The sequence below is a fragment of the Panulirus ornatus genome, chromosome 70 (assembly GCF_036320965.1).
Source record: "Panulirus ornatus isolate Po-2019 chromosome 70, ASM3632096v1, whole genome shotgun sequence".
NCBI lineage: Eukaryota > Metazoa > Arthropoda > Malacostraca > Decapoda > Palinuridae > Panulirus > Panulirus ornatus.
The window spans coordinates 7,961,609-7,986,245 of NC_092293.1; the positions used below are offsets into that span (position 1 = coordinate 7,961,609).

The window sequence follows — 24,637 nt, forward strand, 5'->3', positions numbered from 1 at the left end:
CCTAACCATTAGTGTCTTACTCTCACAACATCAGACAGAGAGGAGAGTGTCCCCAGACACACTTACTGCCTCCTAACCATTAGTGTCTTACTCTCACAACATCAGACAGAGAGAAGAGTGTCTCCAGACACACTTGCTGCCTCCTAACCATTAGTGTCTTACTCTCACAACATCAGACAGAGAGGAGAGTGTCTCCAGACACACTTGCTGCCTCCTAACCATTAGTGTCTTACTCTCACAACATCAGACAGAGAGGAGAGTGTCCCCAGACACACTTGCTGCCTCCTAACCATTAGTGTCTTACTCTCACAACATCAGACAGAGAGGAGAGTGTCCCCAGACACACTTGCTGCCTCCTAACCATTAGTGTCTTACTCTCACAACATCAGACAGAGAGGAGAGTGTCCCCAGACACACTTGCTGCCTCCTAACCATTAGTGTCTTACTCTCACAACATCAGACAGAGAGGATGTTATGCCTCTTATCTAACCTGACACATCAGCCGGGGTCTCAGGACGTTGATAAGGTCATGGTCGGATCTCCTTATGTATCTATCATGTGACCTCAGGCGAGTTATTGAACTTTATCGCTGATAATACAGCGTTGTTAGGGGTTAATGATGGCAGTTATTAACCTCGTTTAAACACACATATTCACACGAAGAAGGTTGTATATAAGCCCGGCTAGCTCAGTCGGTAGAGCACGAGACTCTTAATCTCGGGGTCGTGGGTTCGAGCCCCACGTTGGGCGGTAACAGTTTTCTATGATGTAACATGAAACAGCCTCTGAACATACCATCCACCGCCCGTCTAGATCAACCAATCTGCTAAGCAAAAGGCAGCTGAAGAGTCATTCAGTACTTAAAGACAAACCAGAAGTCTGTTTGAAAAAGTGAGTGATGATGCACGGGAGACTGAAGGAAATGTGTCACTATTCACTGCTGAACATTGTACATTACGTGTTATTCATCATCTCAGTAAGCTGTACAAAGCAAGATTTGCAAACAGTAAAGGATGCAAGAATTTCAGGTTAAGGAGGTTGAAGTGTAGTGCAGTTGTGCGCAATGTGTTTGCCCCGCATTTTAACAGCAACTTGAAAAGTGATATGGGCAGTCAGAAGTTTAGCTTCTTACCTGATGAGAGTAATGACATTACTGTAACGAAACTATTGGGTATTGCTGTCCAGTTCTATTCTGAAAGTAAGAATAAGATTATAATGACTTTCCTGGACCTGGTTGAGCTGACTGACTGTAATGTTAATGGGATATGTGATCCCATCAAGAAGTCTTTTAAAAATAATGGGTTGGAGTTACAAAACCTTATTGCAATTAGCACCGACAATGCTTCTGTGATGACAGATGTTAACTGTGGAGTGTATGATACACTCAAGTTAGAAGTTCCTCATCTGATCCTGATCAAGTGTGTGTGTGTGTCATTCTCTACAGCTAGTTGTCTCATGCTGCAGCAGAGTGTCTCCCTAGGAACCTGGATTTTATCGTCAGAGAAACCTATAATTGGTTCTCCCACTCTGCCAGTGATGGTCAAGCTCCAATGAAATCTATACAGCTAAGCCAGACTCGATGGCTGTCAATTGAATCAGCAGTTGTCATAATACTGCAGCAGTGGGTTGAACTTATGATTCACATTGAAATGGCAAGAAATGATGAAAGGTGTTATACATCTCAGAACCTCTATGAGATGTTTTGTGACAAGAAAAGCTATGCCTTCCTGATATTCCTGAAGTATATTCTTGGAGAAGCTCAATGTGTAAATGAGAAATTTGAAGCTAAGGTACAGGATCCAAGCAAACTGCTAAGTGACTTTATTCAACTTATTGATTCCATAAGTTCTAAGGTTCTCATCCCAGGCAGAAATTAGATGAAGGAGATTCAATAGAGAACTACTTAAACCCACGTGCGTCCTTGAGGAACGAGTTTGAAAAGGAGATGGCACAATGTAAGCTTCCTGATGAAAAGGATATCCGAGGAAGATACATACAGTTTGTAGTGGAGTTGGTGAAACAGCTTCGTCAACGTTTGCCAGACAATGTCCAAGTGTCACAGTCAATGTCATCACTGAGTACAAGTGAATATCTGCAACCCATAAAGCCTGGAATACTGGAATTAGCAAAGATGTTTACTGATAACGAAAATTTCTCACATGCATTGAGTTCCAGTTGAGGAAGCTTCATCATGTATTGTGGAAGCAGAACACTGTGACCCTAGCACTCTGGACTGAAATAACCTCGTACAAGGATGCAACAGGAGGGAATCGGTAACCTCTCTGAGTTGGCTTTGAATGTGCTGGTATTGTCTCACTCCAACACTGATGTTGAGCGAATCTTTAGTTATATCAACATCGTGAAGTCAAAGCTTCGAAATAGACTGAGTATCAAAAACTTAGATGCAATACTAACAGTCAAGTATGGACTAATATGAAATGGAAACTGTTGTTATGATCTTAACTGCCTGAGGAAGTACTGAAAAACACTGGGTTATTGAAAAGATACGAGTTATCACAACCACAACCTGGACCCTCACATAGACCACCACAACCCCAGGTCACCGAGGACGAAGAGACTGCGAATTGGTAATTAGCAGATCTGGAATAATAGTGAGTATTTTAGTGTTAAAACAGTCAGTCGTACCTGTCATTAGTCATTTGGCACGTCAAAGAGCAGAAATAATTCGAAGAGCATTTTTTTCGCTGTCATTTTAGCCAGTTTAACGCTTTTTTTAGCGCTTTTCGGGAGAGAATCTAGCGCCATATAAAATTTGGTGCTCAAAAGGTTTCAGTAGCTGGTTGGTGGTCAGTCAGGACGGGTGTTGGCGCTGTTCTGGTTATCCGATGTGTTTTATCTTGATCACGGAGTGGGGGGACAGAGAGAAATGATAACCTAACTTGATGAATATGAGAAGTTTCCTGGGCTCTGGCATCCCCAAAATGGATCGTACTACAATAAAACCGTCAAGTATGGTCGCTGGGTTAGCACTGCACGGGGTATCTGGCAATTATTTCACATGATCGTAAGAAAAATTAAAGAATTAATAAACATCACTTTTCTTTTGTCTTATTTTTCTTAATATTCGACATATTTCATTCATTGATTTCAATCAGATTCGGTAAAAGTTGTGATGATTCAACATTGTGTTTGTAAAACGTCCACTGTGGATCTTCCTCCGTTCCTGAAATACTAAGATAACGACCTTGTGGACGCCGACCACAACACGTCAACACCCCAGTCACAACCCCACGTGGTCACGGTGGCCTCAACCAGTCACAACCCCACGTGGTCACGTTGGCCTCAACCAGTCACAACCCTACGTGGTCACGGTGGCCTCAACCAGTCACAACCCTACGTGGTCACGCTGGCCTCAACCAGTCACAACCGCACGTGGTCACGCTGGCCTCAACCAGTCACAACCGCACGTGGTCACGCTGGCCTCAACCAGTCACAACCCCACGTGGTCACGCTGTCCTCAACCAATCACAACCCCAAGTGGTCACGCTGGCCTCAACCAGTCACAACCCCACGTGGTCACCCTGGCCTCAACCAGTCACAACCCCACGTGGTCTCGCTGGCCTCAACCAGTCACAACCCCACGTGGTCTCGCTGGCCTCAACCAGTCACAACCCCACGTGGTCTCGCTGGCCTCAACCAGTCACAACCCCACCTGGTCACGCTGTCCTCAACCAATCACAACCCCAAGTGGTCGCGCTGGCCTCAACCAGTCACAACCCCACGTGGTCACGCTGGCCTCAACCAGTCACAACCCCACGTGGTCACGCTATCCTCAACCAATCACAACCCCAAGTGGTCACGCTGGCCTCAACCAGTCACAACCCCACGTGGTCACGCTGGCCTCAACCAGTCACAACCCCACGTGGTCACGCTGGCCTCAACCAGTCACAAACCCACGTGGTCACTCTGGCCTCAACCAGTCACAACCCTACGGGGTCACGGTAGCCTCAACCAGTCACAACGCCACGTGGCCACGCTGGCCTCAACCAGTCACAACCCAACTTTGTCACGCTGGCCTCAGTCAATCACAAGCCCCACGTGGTCACGCTGCCCTCAACCAGTCACAAGCCCCACGCGGTCACGCTATCCTCAAACAGTCACAAGCCCCACGTGGTCATGCTGCCCACAACCAGTCACAAGCCCCACGTGGTCACGGTAGCCTCAACCAGTCACAACCCCACGTGGTCACGCTGGCTTCAACCAGTCACAACCCTACGTGGTCACGCTGGCCTCAACCAGTCACAACCCCACGTGGTCACGCTGGCCTCAACCAGTCACAAGCCCCACGTGGTCACGCTGGCTTCAACCAGTCACAACCCTACGTGGTCACGCTGGCCTCAACCAGTCACAACCCCACGTGGTCACGCAAGCCTCAACCAGTCACAAGCCCCACGTGGTCACGTTGGCCTCAATCACTCTGTATCAATTGTCACCTGCCACCAATTATTGTATCAGATGGGCAATGCCTGGAAGACGAGAGCGATGTGCTTTCAGAGTATATTTTCACAGAAACTACATAGTAAAAATAATTTTGTAACTATAGCTTTAGAATAATTCGAAAAAGACAAAGTTACATGAAGCATAAAAACGGTCTTAGAAAAGGAGAGTTGCAAGTGTAGCAGCAGCAGGTGTTGGTCAAGATGTTATAACGGGCAGGTCATGATGCGGCCCATCATCTACAAGTGGTACACACACCATCCCTAGACCACACTTACACTACACTTGACCCAGCCTTGTGGCACCCGCGCCAGCCAGGTACTCACTGGCAGTCAACATTATATCCTGACAACAAACTTGGACCTACAACTAAACACAACTTATAAATAATAACCCAGCTGGCTAGATTGACAACCATCATGGCGGTCCGCCAGTCATCTGTATATCTCAATCTTTCCTTCATTTATTCTCTAACTTTTTCATGTCATATCCCAACTCCTCTGTTCATCAACATCTTTACGTCATCTCATAGAAAGGGATATTTACACAGTAAGAGTGTATGTGGCACTCAATCTCTCTTGGTATTTCTTCACACAAGTCTCTTTTCCAAGTTCACTTCCTCTCGCCACCTCTTCTCCCCGACATTGTTTCCTCTTTTTCGAAAACCTCTTCAGATCTTCACTGTCGTCTCCACAAGATGGTGATCAAACATCACACCAGCAGCCCCTTTCAGCATATTTACATCCAAAAGTCTTTCTTTTACATGCCTTTCAATTAACATGTAATACAGTCATGCCCGCTGACCATCTCTCCTACTCACATACGTATATTTGTGTATATCACATTTTACAAACCAGGTATTCCCAATCACCAGTCCTTTACACACACACAACACAAGTTGTTCACCATTTCCATGCGTCTCAGTTATACCCTCCACTGCCACATTACTTACCTTCACATTTAAATCACCATCACTAATACCTGGTCTCTTACATCATAACTGCTGACACACTCACTCACTTGCTCCCAAAATACTTGCCTCTGTTCTTGACTCTAACCCTTTACCTCGCTAAGTGCCATTTGACCTGACCTAATGGGGCAGGACAAGGGTCATCATCTTCAGTACTCACTGGACACCTCTGGTCCTTGGCCTCAGCCACTACACTCTCCACTTCAATACTATCTCACTAAACGCTTGAAATCACTGATCTTTGACCCAACGCTTTCAGATAATGTCAAAATCCTAATTCATCGTCAAGATCTTTACTATAACGTTGGATGAACATACTGAGTGTTGGAGATTCGAACCCATGATCTTGATCTTTGACACTCAGGCTCGGTGATAATGTGTACCACACCTGCCAGTGAATTCCAATACTTAGTCACATAAATCTTAAGACCACACATGTACATACCGAACTCTAGATAAAAATATGTTCAACGAAAGATATTTCATATATCTGGTTTGAAAACTGATAAGATCAGGAAATAAGATTTAATCATTATCTTTATCGGACGATTATAATGCCCAACAACACACGTTAGGTACACAATATATTTCCTACTAACCTACATGTGAAGTGACAATCCATACCACTTGACAACCAGCGTACTATATCCTTCAGTAGCAGATATCATACTATACTTAATGATAATAATAATCATAATGACTATAATAATGATATTGATAATAGTAACGATGATCATGTTAATAATAATGATAATGATAATGATAATGATACCTAATAATAATGATGATGATAATGATAATAATGATAATATGGTTGCGAGGCGTGGGCTATAGATAGGGTTGTGTGGAGGAGGTGAATTTGTTGGAAATGAGATTTTGAGGACAATGTGTGGTGCGAGGTTGTTTGATCGAGTAAGTAATGAAAGGGTAAGAAATATGTGTGGTAATAAAAAGAGTGAGATTGAGAGAGCAGAAGAGGGTGTATTGAAATGGTTTGGTCACATGGAGAGAATGAGTGAGGAAAGATTGACAAAGAGGATATATGTGTTAGAGGTGGAGGGAATGAGAAGTAGGACACCAAATTGGAGGTGGAAGGATGGAGTGAAAATGATTTTGAGTGATCGGCGCCTGAACATGCAGGAGGGTGAAAGGCATGCAAGGAATAAAATTAATTGAAATGATGTGGTATACCGGGGTCGACGTGCTGTCAATGGATTGAACCAGGGCATGCGAAGCGTCTGGGATAAACATGGAAAGTTCTGTGGAGCCTGGATGTGGAAAGGGAGCTGTAGTTTCGGTGCATTATACGTGACAGCTAGAGACTGAGTGTGAACGAATGTGGCCTTTGTTGTCTTTTCCTAGCGCTAACTCGCGCGCGTGCGGGGAGAGGGGTTGTCATTTCATATGTGGCGGGGTGGCGATGGGAATGAATAAAAGCAGCAAGTATGAATTATGTACATGTGTAGATATGTATATGTCTGTGTATGTATATATATGTATACGTGGAAATGTATAGATATGTATATGTGCGTGTGTGGACGTGTATGTATATACATGTGTATGTGGGTGGGTTGGGCCATTCTTTCGTCTGTTTCCTTGCACTACCTCGATAACGCGGGAGACAGCGAGAAAGTATATTAGATAAATAATAATGATAATGATTATGATAATAATAATAGTAATAATAATAATAGTAATAATAATAAAAATGATAATAATAATAATGATAATAATAATAATAATAATAATAATAATAATAATAATAATAATAATAATAATAATAATAACAATGATAATAATGGCAATGATTATAATGATGATAATGGTAATAATGATAATAATGATAATGATAATGATAATTTTAATAATAATAATAAAAGTAATAATAATAATGATGATAATAATAATGATAATAATAATGACAATAATAATACTAATGATGATAATAATTATAATGAAAATGATAATATAACAGTAATGATAATAATGATAATAGGAATAATGATGATGATAATAATAAGGATAATAATATGGCAATAATAATAATAATAATAATAATAATAATAATAATAATAATAATAATAATAATAATAATAATAATAATAATAATAATAATAATAATAATAGTAATAATAATAATAATAATAATAATAATAATAATAATAATAATAATAATAATAATAATGATAATAATAATAATAATAATAATAATAATAATAAGCCTAGTCCTCTGTTCTCAACGCTACCTCGCTAATGCGGGAAATGGCGAATAGTATGAAAGAAAAAAGAATAATAATAATAATAATGATAATAATAATGATAATAATACTAATGATAATGATAATAATAATAATAATAATAATAATAATAATAATAATAATGACAATAATGATAATAATAATAGTAATAATAATGATAGTAATAATAACAATAATAATAATAATGATAATAATAATTATAATAACAACAGTAATAATGATAATAATGATAATGATAATAATAATAATAATGATAATTATAATAATAATGATAAAAATAATGATAATTATAATAAAAATGACAATAAAATTTATAATAATAATGATAGTAATAATAATGATGTAAGTATACTAAATAGTACTGTACTATAGTAATGATAGTAATAATAGTAATAATGATAATGATAATGATAATAAAATTAATAATGATAATAAAATTGAGAATGATAATGATAGTAATAATAATGATGTAGTTATAATAAATAGCACTGCACTATAATAATGATAATAATAGTAATAGTAATAATGATAATGATAATAATAACGATAATAGCAATAATGATAATGATGATAATAATAATAGTGATGATGATAATAATAATAAAAACAGTAACAATAATAATGATAATACTAATGATAATAATAATAATGATGATAATGATAATGATAATAATAATAATAATAATAATAATAATAATAATAATAATAATGATAATAATAATAATAATTATAATAATAATAATGATAATAATAATAATAATAATAATGATAATAATGATAATAATAAAATAATAATAATAATGATAATAACAATAATAATGATAATAATAATAGTAATAATAATAATAATGATAATAATAATAATAATAATAATAATAATAATAATAATAATAATAATAATAATAATAATAATAATAATAATAATAATAATAATAATAATAATAATAATAATAATAATAATAATAATAATGATAGTAATGATAATGATGTAAGTATGATAAATAGTACTGTACTATACTAACAATAATAGTAATAATGATAATGATAATGATAATGATAATATTGATGATAATGATAATAATAATGATAATGATAATAAAATTGATAATGATAATGATAGTAATAATAATGATGTAATTATAATAAATAGTACTGTACTATAATGATAATAATAATAATAGTAATAATGATAATGATAATGATAATGATAATAATAATAAGAATGATAATAAAATTGATTATAATAATGATAATAATAATAATAATGATAATAATAATAATAATGATGTAATTATGATAAAAAGTACTGTACTATAATGATGATAACGGTAAAACATTCAATACAGTTGCGTCTTCCTAATATAACAAGACAATATGGTCTAAATATACCACATACCGGTGTTACACTGAGTTAGAAGTGTTGGCGCCAGACGTATGAAAGTTGACTGCGAAAATAATGGAATGACTCATTTAATCCATTGTGGAAACGTCAGTCTGTAAGATGTCTTATTGAATGTATAAGATCCCATTGTTGTTTACTGGCAGGAAGAGATCATGTTTACTCAGCGAAGTAAATAAACTCAGTACACCACGAGACTCGAGCTGTTTGATGCCCCCCATGTGTTGCTCCGCCTCGCAAGTTATTTTTCACCGGTATCTCCTCCTATGGGACTTGTGTGGGAGGAACAAGTGGTGCCCAGACCCGGGAGCAGCCTTTACGTGTTCAAGCGAACTGAACTTCTGTATACGTGCAGCAAGCTGTGGTGATTACTCGTGATGGCGGAGAAGGAGCAACTTGAAAGAGGACGGGCGGCTGCTCGTGGATGGTGTACGAGAGCCTCCAAGGCTTTGCTGACTTTGCTTGAACTGCCAACTGCGTCCAGGGTGCAGCTAAAAGACGCTATAGCGGATTTAGATAAGCGTCTAGACACCTTGGACCGAGTTCAAGCGGAATATGAATTGACAATAAGTGACCCTGAGTTGTTGGAAGCAGACCTGGACAAAGCAGATAGTTTACGCAGTGGTGTTAGAGCTGTTCGGGTGCAGGCCGGGGAACTGTTGGCGAAACTGGATAAGACTGCCGTCCATGAAGGGTCGGGAAGTAGTGAAGATAAGTCTGCAAATGCAAGCGCAGTGTCTACTAGTGTCAGTGTGAACTTTCCACGGCTCGACTTGCCGAAGTTTAGTGGTGAACTAACCCAGTGGCAGTCATTCTGGGATTTGTTTGTGGCCATGGTAGACGACTCTACTCTACCAGCCATCCGCAAGTTTACCTATCTGCAGGCCTTATTGGAAGGTTAGGCCAAGTCTGTCATCCAAGGCTTGTCACTTACTGCAGTTAATTATGCTGTGGCCTGTAATCTGTTGAAGGAGCGGTATGGGAAGCCAGAGAGGATTATCTTCGCCCACATTCAAGCTCTTCTTGGCTTGAGCCTGCCGTTCAAGCCTCAAGGATCTACGACTTATGTGTCCGCCGTGAGGAAGCTGCAGGATGACCTCCTGATCCACATCAGGAGTTTGGAGGCACTGGGGGTAAGTGGCAGTGAGTTTGGCCTCTTCCTCACCCCAGTGATTTTGTCTCGTCTGCCGAGCGACATCCGTTTGGAGTGGTCGAGGGAAGGATCGGGCCACGAAAGGGATCTCGCATGGCTGCTGGATTTTCTTAGGAAGGAGATTGAGCGCCGTGAACGCTCAGACTCCTTTAAGGACGTGACTACTGCTGCAGGGACAGACGGCCGCAGTGTGAGGGAGTCTGAGAGAAGAAAGAAGTCTCCTAGTTCTGCATTTGCTCTTCAGACAGTCTCAGAGACATATTCAGGTGGGTGTGGATTTTGTGATAAGTCCCATTCCAGTGAAAAGTGCTTTAAAGTTATCAAACTTCCACGTGCAGAACGACTGGAAAATATTCGTTCTGCTGAGCTGTGTTTTAAGTGCTTAAAAAGGGGGCACGTAGCTAGAGGTTGCAAGGCAAAGTGCTCTAAGTGTAAAGGCAACCATAATGTCCTTCTCTGCTCAAAGGATAATGTTTCACCTAAGGGCAGGGCTGTTAGTCAGCCGGCCAAGGAGAGTGAAGGGGAAACGGGAGATACCAATGTTATGCCTGGTGATCTAGTTGGTGTTTCTCATTCTTCACAGTTTAAACAAAGGTGTTGTGTCTTGCCGACAGCAAAAGTAAAAGTGTATGGAAGGCATGGCAAGTACGGTGAAGCTACTTTGTTGTTCGACTCTGGGGCAGATCGATCCTATGTGTCGAGTGAGTTTGTAAGGAAGGTTAGGCCTACATGGGTATCTTCTGAACAGATGTCCTATTCTGCCTTTGGGGGAAGTGAGAGTTCTAGATCTACCCAGTGTAATATTTATGACCTGAATTTAGTGGATGTTAATAATGAAGTAGTGTGTTTACTTGCAGCTGAAGTGCCCACAATATGTACTCCATTATTACGTCCTTGTGTTCCAGCTGAAACCCTACTGCCCTTTAAGTCTGTGCAGTTAGCAGATGAGTATGAGCGGGACAGGAAGGTAAATGTTGACATTTTGATAGGACTTGATGCCTATTGGAAATTTGTAATCCCCAACAAGAATTTGCAGGTTGAGGGACTAGTGGCTCAAGAGACGGTGTTTGGTTGGATCCTGTCTGGGATTTGTGCTTCGGCATCCAGGGGAAATGTTAAGTTGTCTCAGATGTTATGCACTAACAGTTTCAATGAGAATGAATTACATAAGTTTTGGGATTTAGAGTCAGTGGGAATTTGTAACAAGGAAGTATATCCTGATGTTAGCAACCATCCTGTGTTAAGATCCTTTTCAGAGACAGTTAAGTTTAAGGATGATAGATATGAGGTTGCTCTTCCCTGGAGATCAGAGCATAAGTGTAGCCTCCAAAATAATGAAAGGCTTGCAAGGAAAAGGTTGTTATGTTTGATGCATAAATTTAAATCCAATCCTAAACTTCAGGAGGAGTATGATGCCGTATTTGAGGGTTACGAACGGGAAGGCATCATTGAAGAGGTACCTGAGGGTGAGATGAACAGCCCATACCCCACATTCTACCTTCCTCATCATCCTGTCGTCAGGGAAGTCAGCACCACAAGTAAAGTAAGACCAGTCTTTGACGCATCTGCTGTGAGCTATAATGGAGTCTCATTAAATCACTGTCTTGAGGTGGGTCCCCCTCTTAACCCACAGTTGGTAGAGGTACTTATGAGGTTCAGAAGGTGGAAGGTTGCCTTAACTGGTGATATCACTAAAGCTTTCCTCCAGATTAATGTAAGGAAAGAAGACAGGGACGTGCATAGATTTCTTTGGAACTATAATGGTAACATTCGGATAATGAGATTTACTAGAGTTCCATTTGGTAATAAAAGTAGTCCATTTCTTAAAAGCTTTCCTGATTCTGAAGTTTTTGCAGAGCTAAAGGATAACCTATATGTGGATGACTGGTTGTCAGGAGCTGACAGTGCAGAGGAAGCCTTTGCTAAGTTTGATGAGGCACGGTCAGTTCTATCCAAGGCCAGTATGACACTTTCAAAGTGGAGCTCGAACCGCAATGCCTTAAAAGACAGATTTAATGACTACTTAGAGCCCAGCAAGCATGCAGAGACAAAGATTCTTGGTTTACAGTGGTGTTTGACTAGAGATAGTTTTTCATTTGATTGTTTAGAATTGAAGGATCTTGAGGTAGCATCCACAAAGAGAGCAGTTCTCAGTGTCATCAGTAAATTATTTGATCCTCTTGGCCTTCTATGCCCAGTAATCATGATGGCAAAAAATATGTTCCAAGATATTTGGAGACTTGGACTTTCTTGGGATGAGATCTTGCCTACAGAATTGCAACACCGGTTTCAGAAGTGGGTTCAAAATATAAAAGTTCTTAACACATGGCAAGTTAATCGTTGTTACTTTCCAGAACTTGTTTGGAACAAGCTACAAAATGTAGAACTGCATGCCTTTGGAGATGCTTCCGAGAAGGGGTATGGTGCCTGTGTATACTTGAGAGTTCCTGATAATGACGGGTCATTTAAGGTAATCTTAGTTCTAGCCAAAGGAAGGGTAGCACCTATCGAGAAATTGTCGGTGCCGAGGTTGGAACAAATGGGTGCTCTTTGTGTGCTAGGCTATCTGTATTTGTGAAGACTTCCCTACACTTAATTGATGTACAAATGTACTGCTGGACTGATTCTAAAGTAGCATTGTCATGGATAAAGGGAGACCCTAATAGATGGAAGACTTTTATAGCGAATAGAGTAACTGAGATTCAGAGTTTAATCCTCCCAGTTCAGTGGAAGCATATTCCTGGTAAAGATAATCCAGCAGACCTTATTTCCAGAGGTGCCTTTGCTGAAGACTTAATTTCCTGTACCTCGTGGCTGAATGGTCCTGCTTGGCTCTCTGAACACTTTACTCCCATGCAACAGGATGAGGTACCAGCAGCACTGCCCATTGTAGAGGAGGTATTCCCAGACAGCCCAGTGACATGCTTAGTGTCCGAGCATCCATCAGTAGGGATTGACTACGCCCGCTGGGGTCATTTTACAAAAGCTATTAAGTGTGTAGCTTGGGTAATAAGGTTTGTGAACAGTTGTAAACCTCATGCTGTTAAATGTTTTGGGCCCTTGTCTTATACAGAGTTAGATCAAGCTAAGACAAAGTTAATAATTTGTGTTCAGAGAGAAAGGTACAGCAAGAGATCAGTGCCTTAATGCTTGAAAAGTCACTCCCTAAGAATTCTGGCATTAGGAAATTCAATCCTTTTATGGATGAAAATGGTCTTTTGAGAAGCAAGAGTCGGCTGGACCAGGCTGAATTAAGTTATGATTGCAAGTATCCTATGATTATTCCAGCAGGTCACATTGCCAAGCTGTTAGTTAGTTTCCAACATGTATTTCTGAAACACGCTGGTGTTTCCACTTTTATTTCAACATTAAGATCTTGTTACTTAATTGTCGGATTAAGAAAGCTTGCTAAGGTAGTCTGTAGAGAGTGTATGATTTGTCGTAGACATCACTCACAAGCTTGCCGTCAGCCTGTAGCTCCTCTCCCAGGACTAAGAATTAACTCTGCTCCTCCTTTCACTGTGACAGGTGTAGATTATGCTGGATCACTGTTTTGTGTTGATTTTCCATGCAAGAAGCTGTACATTTTGTTATTCACTTGTGGAGTTGTCCGTGCAGTACACTTAGAGTTGACTAACTCTATGTCTTATGATGATTGCTTACTTGCCTTTCGTAGGTTTTCTGCCAGAAGAGGCCTTCCATCAGTTATTTACTCTGACAATGCCAAGACTTGTATTAGTATGTCTAAACAAATGCATCAGTTCTTTGGCACCCTTGCTCCCCAGTGGAAGTTTGTTGTAGCCCATGCTCCATGGTGGGAAGGTTGGTGGGAAAGATTAGTCCGATCTGTTAAATTAGCTCTGAGAAAGACTCTTGGTATAAAATGTTTAACAAGATGTGAGCTAGAGACTACCTTACATGAAACTGAGGCATGTGTAAATTCTAGACCCTTAACTTTTGCCACAGATGATTCTAATTCTGTAAGCCCTTTAACACCTTTTCATTTTTTAATTGGACGCACTGCTGGATTTCATAGAGAGCTTAAGGGTGATTGTCAGGTTCCTGAAATGTCACATAAGGACCTATGTGAGCGAGAAAGCCTGAGACATCAACAACTTGATAAGTTTTGGAATGTGTGGGTGTCTGACTATTTATTGAATTTACCCCCTATCATTACAGGTTTCATACCCAGATGTAAACTGGAGAAGGGATCTGTTGTGCTGGTTCGGGAAGATAATTCTCCTCGTTTGCAATGGCCCCTTGGAGTGATTGTTGAGCTATTCCCTGGGAAGGATGGAATAATTCGTAGTGTCAAAGTTAAGACTGCAAAGGGAGTAATTAGTAGGCCAGTGCAAAAACTGCATAACTTGGAGCTTTCATCTGCAGGGGAGGATGCTACAGCAGATGAAGCTCATAGTCCCTTACCACCAACAATTGCCTTCCCAGCATATGCTCAAGGTTCTGATGAGGCTCACTCCATGACACCGTCGTCAACTTATGTGTCTAGAACAGGACGAACTGTAAAGCCTCCTCAGAGACTGAATATGTGAGATTGGAGGGTTTGAGATGTATTGTAGATTTAGGTTGATGATCAGTATAGTCCCTTTGGGTATTGTTTATTGTTGTATTGTATCATTTGCTTCCCAGGGTGAGGGTTGAGTTGACTCTTAGTGAGACATTTGTATTTATACATCCTGATGCCATATGATCATGTTGTTGAGAGTAAGGATAGGAGTTATTAAAGGTACTCCTATGGTGGGGAGATGTTGGCGCCAGACGTATGAAAGTTGACTGCGAAAATAATGGAATGACGCATTTAATCCATTGTGGACACGTCAGTCTGTAAGATGCCTTATTGAATGTATAAGATCCCATTGTTGTTTGGAAGAGATCATATTTACTCAGCAAAGTAAATAAACTCAGTACACCACGAGACTCGAGCTGTTTGATACCCCCCATGTGTTGCTCCGCCTCGCGAGTTAATTTTCACCGGTTTCTCCTCCTATGGGACTTGTGTGGGAGGAACACTTAGTGCAAGCAGCCGCTGTTGTTATGACACAATATAAGCTGTCAGTCATGGACGCTCACACATTCAGGGTTAAAGCCTGTCCAGCGAGGCCCCTCATATCTTGCCATGATGCCATCTTGGCTCACGTGAGCGATACCCGTGCTCGGCTACGGCTGGCCATGTTGTGGGGCTGAGCTTCCCTGACAAGTGCAGTCCACACACTCCAGCCATGATATGGCAGGATGTGGCACGAGCCTAGTGTGTGGACGGTTGTGAAACCCAGTGTTTACAACACTACACGTGTGTGTGTGTGTGTGTGTGTGTGTGTGTGTGTGTGTGTGTGTGTGTGTGTGTGTGGACGAGATGTCTTGCACGAGGAGGACTGGCGTGTGGTCAGGGTAGAGTAAGCGTTCACTGAAGGAAGCAGCAGGACCTCCTCCAGTCCCTCTATATATTTCCTGGCTGTGAACCGTCCTGGACCAACATCTGCCAGCAACACCACCTGCGTGAAGCCATCCTGTGCCAAGTGTGCCACTTCCCCGGGTTCCAGCCACATGTGCGGCTTCATATGTGGCATGATACATGATGATGATTGATGAGACATATCATCCTGGTATGGAGGGATGAGTTATCCCTGTGTGGGACAATATTACACATGCGCTACATTACGCTGAACTGTCTACATAATGAGTAGAAAAACGTGACCTAAGATACAGGGCAATAGTCTATTATTGATAAAGAATTGATCATATTCTTAATTAATAACCTAAACCTGCACCAGTGCGGGGAATGCCTAATACAGAGAGAGAGAGAGAGAGAGAGAGAGAGAGAGAGAGAGAGAGAGAGAGAGAGAGAGAGAGAGAGAGAGAGAGAGAGAGAGAGAGAGTATGTTAACCGTCACACTCTAGTATTTCTGGAAGCGTCAGTCAGAAGTAAACGTGTTTTCGTCACACAAGACAACGTGATCCCAGAAGCCAGTATCTTTATCACAATATTCAGGTTCATATTCCCTTCTCTTCTCCATGTTTAAGTTACTCAGAAGCTGGTGTGTGTGTGTGTGTGTGTGTGTGTGTGTGTGTGTGTGTGTGTGTGTGTGTGTGTGTGTGTGTGTGTGTGTGTGTGTGTGTGTGTGTGTGTGTGTGGCTGTGTCAGTCCTTGGAGTGAAGTCTGTTTTCGGACAGTGTGAGTGAGGGGCGCATCATCATCAGAGATGAATCATTATGCCAATAATTAGGGCGAGGCTAACCTGACCTCAGGTCTCATCACAACACGGTATGGCGTAGTGGTGGTCTGTGTTTAATATTAGTATACTGAACTGATGGTACTGGTGAGTAATGGGTAAATGGGGGAAATTTCTCTTAACTTAGTGTGAAAATAAAGAATAAACAAAACTAAATACCAGACGAGGATAACAATATATACACACAACAAAATTCCCTTAACACAAAGATGAAATTAACCAAAGATGTTGCCCATGTACTATGTGATATGAAAATATCACACAAAAACAATAAAATACAAAGAAGAAAATGCAAGGCTAAGATAATATAAGCAAAGAAAAAAGAAAGAGAACTAGAAAATATTGAAGTTCTCATACATGAAAATGAAATATAGACTAGGCTGTCCATCCAACAACAGATTAACATATAAGAGGAAATTTAAATCATAAATTTTACATCTTACATTATTAGATAAAAGACAAAAAAAATAATGTATGCAAAATATGAATAAAGTGTATACTTATATGAAATTATGTAGTTAATGACGCCAATAGAACAAGCACTAACATCCAAGAATATAATAATCTATGCAAATATAAAGTAAGACATCAAATAATGTTCCAGCAAAAGAAGGATGGGATGAATCAAAGACAAATTGACAATAAACAACCACATCTTTCTACAAAGTCAACAACAAACAAAGGCGAAGGTTTTAGATATGAGGAAGTACACACAGCAAAAAAACTATCGCGCGTTTTTTGTACGAAACAAAATGACGCACCAGACGTGGAATAATGGAACAGTCAACATTTTCCTGTGAGATGGTGGTAGCCCTGATGTCCCTGCCTGTGGGTGTCCTCACCTATGTAATGGCAACGATATATCCTTCCGTATGTAGTACAGTAGATGGGATACGTAAATTGAGCATGTAAATGTAATATTCTGCACAGTAAGGCATATTGCAGTAATCATTATCTCTTGCAAAGTGTCAAATTCGTGGTGTAAAATAATATACTACATGGTAACTACGACACCCTGCTTCATACCGGCGGTGATTTATCTGTCTGCTGGTTTAGATTAATCAGCAACCTCACGTAATATGTAGTATCACCTGTGTGACTGATAACAGTATGTCACAAACCTGGCACCACATCATAGTATTTAGTAAACCAACATGAAAAGTAATGACTCTTTTCATGGATCTGCATTAGTTAACTTCCCTTTAACAGTGAAAATCAGATTTCTATATAACATGACCATAGACATGTTGTTGGAGGTTAAGGAAGTAATCTTTGACTGTAAATTTTATTATTTCAATACTTGGTATAACCTCGTCCCGTTGCCAACACTTCATTGAGCCTTCGAGGCATGGATGCCACTAACGTCTGCGTTAAGTTCCTACCAGAAGGGCTTCGTAGATGTTCCCATGCTTGTAAAGCATCATTTACGACTGTAGCACGACATCGATGTTGTCGGTCAGGCAGGCCTTTCTGCATGGCCGCCCATACGTGCTCTATCGGGATGAGATCAGGCGATTTTGCAGGATGTGGCAACACTGTTATACGTAGATGGCGAGCATACCACGCCTTTACAACCCTGGATGTGTGAACTGGGCTGTTATCTTGGACGAGGTAAAATGGCTCCGGCTCTGGAAACAGCATAGCCCCCACTGAAGGTAGCAGGACCTCCTCCAGTATCTCAACGTATCTAGGTCCGGTCAAGTGGCCAGGCCCGACATCCACCAACTCACCGACACCAGCACCATGGATGGATCCAACCAAATAGTCCTGCACTGACGCGCGCGCCCACTCCTCCTGCTACCCACCACATGTTGTGTCTCGTATCTGGTTATATAAAATGTATAAAATTACATAAGACACACGTGTGTCTTAATCATATTAGTGCAACTGTTGCTGCAATATAGATTAAGATAATAACTAAGTAAATTAAAAAATATTAACTAAATATATAATAATTATTTATTATGATATCACATCGTAAATGGAGATTATTGCTACAGTATTTACATATGCCGTATAAAGTGATCATGATCACTGTTAGTCACTTAAAAAATAATGAGTGTGCATAACTAAAATGTAATACTGCAGCACAACAGGACGTTTCAAGCAGCAAACGACTGTGGTGGCCGTGGCACCATGGTTTCAAAGCACTTCCGGAACGGTTGTTCATGTTGGCCTCACCATAAATTGTCATTATAAAATGGAAAATATGTTATATAGCATAACCTCTGTGTGTGTGTGTGTGTGTGTGTGTGTGTGTGTGTGTGTGTGAGAGAGACAGACAGACAGAGAAAGAGCTAACCTGGTGTTAGGATGCCGCCAAACATGTTTGTTTGCAGGGGGACCATCGCTGCAGAAGGTTTTTTCATCACAAAAGATGACGTTCTCCCAAAACTGATGTGGCTTGTCCGCATACTCCAACGCATACTCCACCCTGCTCTCCATGTTTGCCTCACTTAACACAGGTTTTGTTGCTGGTATGCGACCACGTAGCCCCTCAGAGTGATGTCTGTTTCGGACAGTTTGAGGCGTGCACTGCAGACCAAGAGTATCCCGAATGTTGCTAGCGGGCGTGAAGGGGGCAGCAGCAATGACAGCTGCTATGGCCTAGGGAAAGGATGACATATTGCAAATATAACATGTGATGTGGTTATTTACATAACATCAAGTGGTCCAGTATACCTATATATGCAACATCATTACCTGATCATCTTCCGGGGTTGTGCAACGTGGGCGCCCACGCCGATGCCTGTTGTCTGTGTTGCCCAACTCTGCCTGTCGGCGAATCCATCGTGCTACGGTTGACCGGTGAATACCAAGACGTCTCCCAATTTCAGAGTCGCTGTAGCCCTCATTATGAAGCTGTAGAATAGCTTCACGTGTCGCTTGTGAGGTCTCCATGGTAAAATTAGATATACCACAAAAACAACCTTTCGACATTGGCTCGCAGTGAACTATACCCGCGCTGTTTCATTGTTTCAAAAATATATCGCATGTCTCATTACATTTCCTGCATGGACACGAAATGGCGGTGTAAGATAACCTTTATGGACTGCCACGAACCCAGATGTGCTATAGAATAATACAATATCAATAGTAAAACATATTCTTCCCAAATTACACCTATACAATATGAAGCTATTGTGTTTACCTGGCATCACATTGAGGTATGCTGCAGCTACCACATGCGGGGGTTGCCGCATATAGCTGTGTGTGTCTCACAGATATATTACACACACCAATTCAAAAGTAGGGGTTCGTACTGCCTTGTATGATGTAATTTTATTGTTAATAATATACTGCCGCTCTTGTGGCACGTAACTTACATGGGTCTAGCATAGGACTCTGGAAACCTGTGGCTTCCAGGCACGTATACCAACCCTACCGGCATGGTACAACAGGTAGGTCAGTGATCATTACAGACGTCTTCAAACCCCCTCTGCGCGATAGTTTTTTTGTTGTGTGTACATGTAGAGTATATGTGCATGTAATTAATGACATATTTTTCAATAGTAGGTACGTAATAGTAGGAGGTGAGAGTACTGCTATCACTCGATCAACCGCCTGGATAATGTCCTTCAGTGATTCACTAACAAAGTGTGGAGTTACGACACTCTGGTACTGGTAAAGGAAAACAGCACAGGACAGATGTCTGCTCCAACACTGTCCATCCACACTATGGAGACCACTATGAATTTACCTGTCTGTGGCTCTGGACGGGCAGGTTTATATCATGAGATTCTCTCTCTCTCTCTCTCTCTCTCTCTCTCTCTCTCTCTCTCTCTCTCTCTCTCTCTCTCTCTCTCTCTCTCTCTCTCTCTCTCCGGGGAGTTCCTATACCCTTCTCATATCTCACAATTCGCACTTGTCCCACGACTTAATATTGCCCTGTGTTTTTACCAGTGCACGTGATGTTTTACCTTCTATTCCTTCTCAACACGATCCCCACACATTGTCGATTGAAGAAAATTGCACTTTTTCACTGTTGGCAAATGTTTCCTCTCTCTCTCTCTCTCTCTCTCTCTCTCTCTCTCTCTCTCTCTCTCTCTCTCTCTCTCTCTCTCTCTCTCTCTCTCTCTCTCTGTCTTCCCCCGCCCCCATCTCTATCCTCTCATCGTCATCATATTCTTGTGTTAAGAGTGACGGTAGAGAGGCAACGATCTCATAATTCACTGTGGAATTATGGTATCATCGTCAGACGTGTGAAGGTTCTGATATCTCACTAAGTCTCTGGCAGAGCTGCCTCATCTGTTTTGTCAGTCAGGGTTTCCTCCGACCTGAGCTGACCTGGCCATAATGACTGCTCCAGAAGATTAAGACGATCACATCCTGTCAACCACTCGGACGCTTTGGTGGATAATTTAGCCATGGGTGATATCAGGCAGGTGATCTATCGTACGAAAGTGCTCTTTTCAGGCTCGTGCACGTACTGTCCCTTCATCCACGCAGAAATCCACAGTGTCCTATTTCACAGTAAAGGTCATGTAAACATAGATGAAAAATCATGGAAAACAATGAGGATCGGAGAACGAAGATTAACGGGTCTGAGATTCACGATATGCAGTTTCAAGATATAATACTGAACAACATATACATTTCATCATTCCTGCTATGAAACATAAAGTTAATAGACATATGGCACATTCCATTCTACTTAGACACGCACGTGCTCATTGGAATCACCAGCTATTATGAAGATGAGGACAACACTGTTAATGAACATAAACATGACAGCCAATACAAGGATATCAATAACCAACAAGATATAAGATTGACTTAAGTTCTACTAGTCTTGTGCACACAGCTATGGATGATGGTGTGTACCTGTATGAACTAGTGAGGTGTCTTAACACAAAGCACATTATTCATAGTCAACAGAACTAACGTTGTTTCAACTAAATATAAAACAACCCATCTGCCGCAGTTAGTGTCCCAGGCTATAATAAGTTGCCAAATATCTCACTAGCCTTGGAAAACCTCCTACACACGAGCCTCTCACGCTCCGGAGGAACACCATATCTTAGCTGACGACAATCGTACTGTCACCCTGGGTTAGTCCCAGCTACCTCGTCTCTCTACTCATGAGACACTATGACACACGAGGGTTAATATCCTCTAGCAAAAACGTGTTATCGTCCTAAACAACAGTGTCAGAAGTGGAACTTTATCCACAACTTATCTCTTGTCCCCCCTGACTCTTCCCCAGTGACCTCAACCCGTGGAACAATAAGCTTTAGAATATCTTATTGTTCTCCAGCTGTTAACCGTGTTATAGATCATCACTACCTCTGTTGTCTGGCAGTCCCATGTACTCCCATGTAGTGTCGTTGCTCTTTCCGTGGAAGGTGATCTCGGGTGAGACCAATTAACCTTCTTGGCTTCTTTAGTCACTAAACCTCTAATATATACCTTATTCTTCAGAGTTTACATATGCGACTTGAGTATATGATGCATGACAGTGGAATGATCTCACAGTCTTACCATAACACTGATTGTATCATATCAGCCACAATCTTACTATAACAGATATGCGTGTACATTTATCAGTGTCTTTCTTTCTATCTGCTTATCTGTTCTAACATGTAAACGAAACTAACGAAATCGAAGCCAGATTTTATGTGCCCTGAACTACCCCTTTATGTCGTGGGGTTCGCTGCTGGTTGTTGGGTGTTGGGGGCTTGGGGTTGATCCCCCCCCACCCCCCCAAGGAATGTATGGCAAAGATACATGTGCCCACCCACGCTGGGCCTAGCTGTTCCCGCCAGTGGCCAAGACTTATCCTCCAGGCCGGCGGATGAATGAAGAAACTTGTGAAGGGTATAGGGCACAGGTCATCCTCGACGACCTCACCTCTCTCATATTAAAGACACGTTAAAGTTATCAAATCTATGTAATGCAAAATTTTTGTTCTTATTAACATGCTTAAAGTACTTGATAAGAGACCACTCAACTATATTTCTATCCATGACTGATTAGTGTATATGATAACCTTAACACTGCTCCAGTTAGGTTGATGACCAAAGCTTTTGAGTTGGACAAATATTTCATTAGATCTTGACCATACTTATCACTGTTTATATGTTGTTTAATCATAGTATTAAGAACTATACCAGTTTAATCAGTGAAAAACTGATCACACTCTTTACAGAGGATATTGTAAACACAACCCTTCTCAAAAGTTGCAGAATCTTTTGTTATTAAACTGTCCCAGACCACAATCATTACTGCTGATGACTACATTGATATCAAAATGGTAAACAAAATAAGACGATAAAGCAAATTCGCGTAATAGGATATACGCAAAAGTTTTTGTTCACAAATGCTTCTTTAGGTTGAGCATTGTAAAGATTGCAAGATTGCAAGCTGAATCAAGGATATGTTTGGTATACTGTCATATGTGATAATTGTCATAGATGTTACTGAGCTCATCATCAATGAATTTTTTACTACATATATGAAATGGTCTAAGAAACGTTGATGAAAATATAGAACGTTTCACTTTGTTATGATAAGTAGAGCGGTAGTAAATGATATGAACAGACATATGTGGGTTTACGATATATGCTAAAATCTAGGCTGTTTTCATCCCTATGAAAATTAGTCTAAGAATGCCAATGTCTCAATTTCAAGAGTGAGCTTTATTTAGTTTATCAAACAAGCCATATTAGTAAGAAGTAAATCTTTATTTCTATCAATAAGGCCACAAATAAGGAATATCATCAAAGTATCGGTACTATTTGATATCATTACGCAAGAAGCCATAAAGTATATTGCTTACAACAAATTCCATACGTGACTTACCTCACGCGGCAGGTTATCATGATGATGTATGGCAAATCCTCTCCTAGCCCTCCTTAAATAATCTATATATGGAATTTTTTGAAAGCAAGACAGCATTTCTTGCTTTTTCCTGACCTATCCGATTTAGATGAGTAATAATTCATTATCATTTACTGATTTCTAATCTTCAGACATTCAAAGTCTTTTTTTATTTAGTAAACAGCATAAATTTCTTTTTCTTCTATAAAAAATTTTGTTTCCCTAAAAAATCTATCCAAGTCATCTTGAGAAAATACCACTGAAGTTCATGGTTTATGTTTCTTCAAAACACAAAATCTACTGGGTTTTCCTGTTATCACAATTCCATTTTTCATTTTGGACAGACTGTTCATTTTGGTAACTTATCTTCTTACAAGACTCGCCCTAGTTACCTGTCCTGTGAAAGACTTTCTACTCCAGCAGATCCATGTTTTACTGCCATACAACAACGTATATTTCGCTGCTTCTTTCAACAACCTGCCAAACTTGACATGTGAAATATATTCCTTTCTTTACTCTCCTTATTGCTGGGGCAACGTGCCTGTTCTTCCAGCCTCCTGTGCCTGAGTCATCCTTCTCCATCCTTGCTGGCAGTATTCCTCCAGTATTCAAACCTCAGTAACTTCATCTTTCCATCCAGCCACATTCTACATTCAGACTCCATTTCTCAAACGTAACGACCTTACGTTTACTTCCATCCACTTTCCGTTTTCTCCTCTTACTTGTTTTTCTTCATGCATTTAATGATCCCTGTCCAGTTTTGTTAATTCTTCAACAAATTACCTTTTCAACTTCAGTTCCTTCCGGCAGACATTAACTCTATACCACAACTTCCAGTGACAGTTGTAAGCTACTCTCACCATCTATTATTGTACTGTATATGTTAAACAACCTTGGGGACAACACATAACAGCAGCAGAACTTTATACATAGTAGGTTATAGTCAGCAACCGGCCAGGGTGGTACTACCATCCCGACTTAGGACTGTTACAGTGGTACCCGGAACCATCTTACATCCTCCGTGTCAGTAATGTGTGGACACCAGCCGCCCAGGGAAGTACCGTCATCCCGACTTAAGAGTGTTAAAGTGATGCTGGAAACCATCTTCCAGCCTGTGTGTCAAGATTGCTGGTCTTACTTTCTCTCTCATTATAACTAAGCTGCCGGGCGGCTGGTCTTAACATACCTGCACCACACACCTCTCCTCCTTTGTATAGCTTTACCTTTACTGTGAATCGAGAAACTTGATATGATTTATGGCGAGGCAGGAGGGAGGGAGTAATGATGGTGGGTAGGGAGTTATTGATTGGTTTCTCATCTTCATACTTCTTT

General features: G+C 40.6%; 1 non-coding gene across 1 annotated transcript; it reads left to right on the top strand.

Moving 5' to 3' along the window:
* The first annotated feature begins 677 nt into the window (after positions 1-677).
* On the top strand, positions 678-750 carry TRNAK-CUU (transfer RNA lysine (anticodon CUU)). Its single transcript has one exon. It is a non-coding gene; the product is annotated as a tRNA-Lys (tRNA).
* The last annotated feature ends 23,887 nt before the right edge of the window (positions 751-24,637 follow it).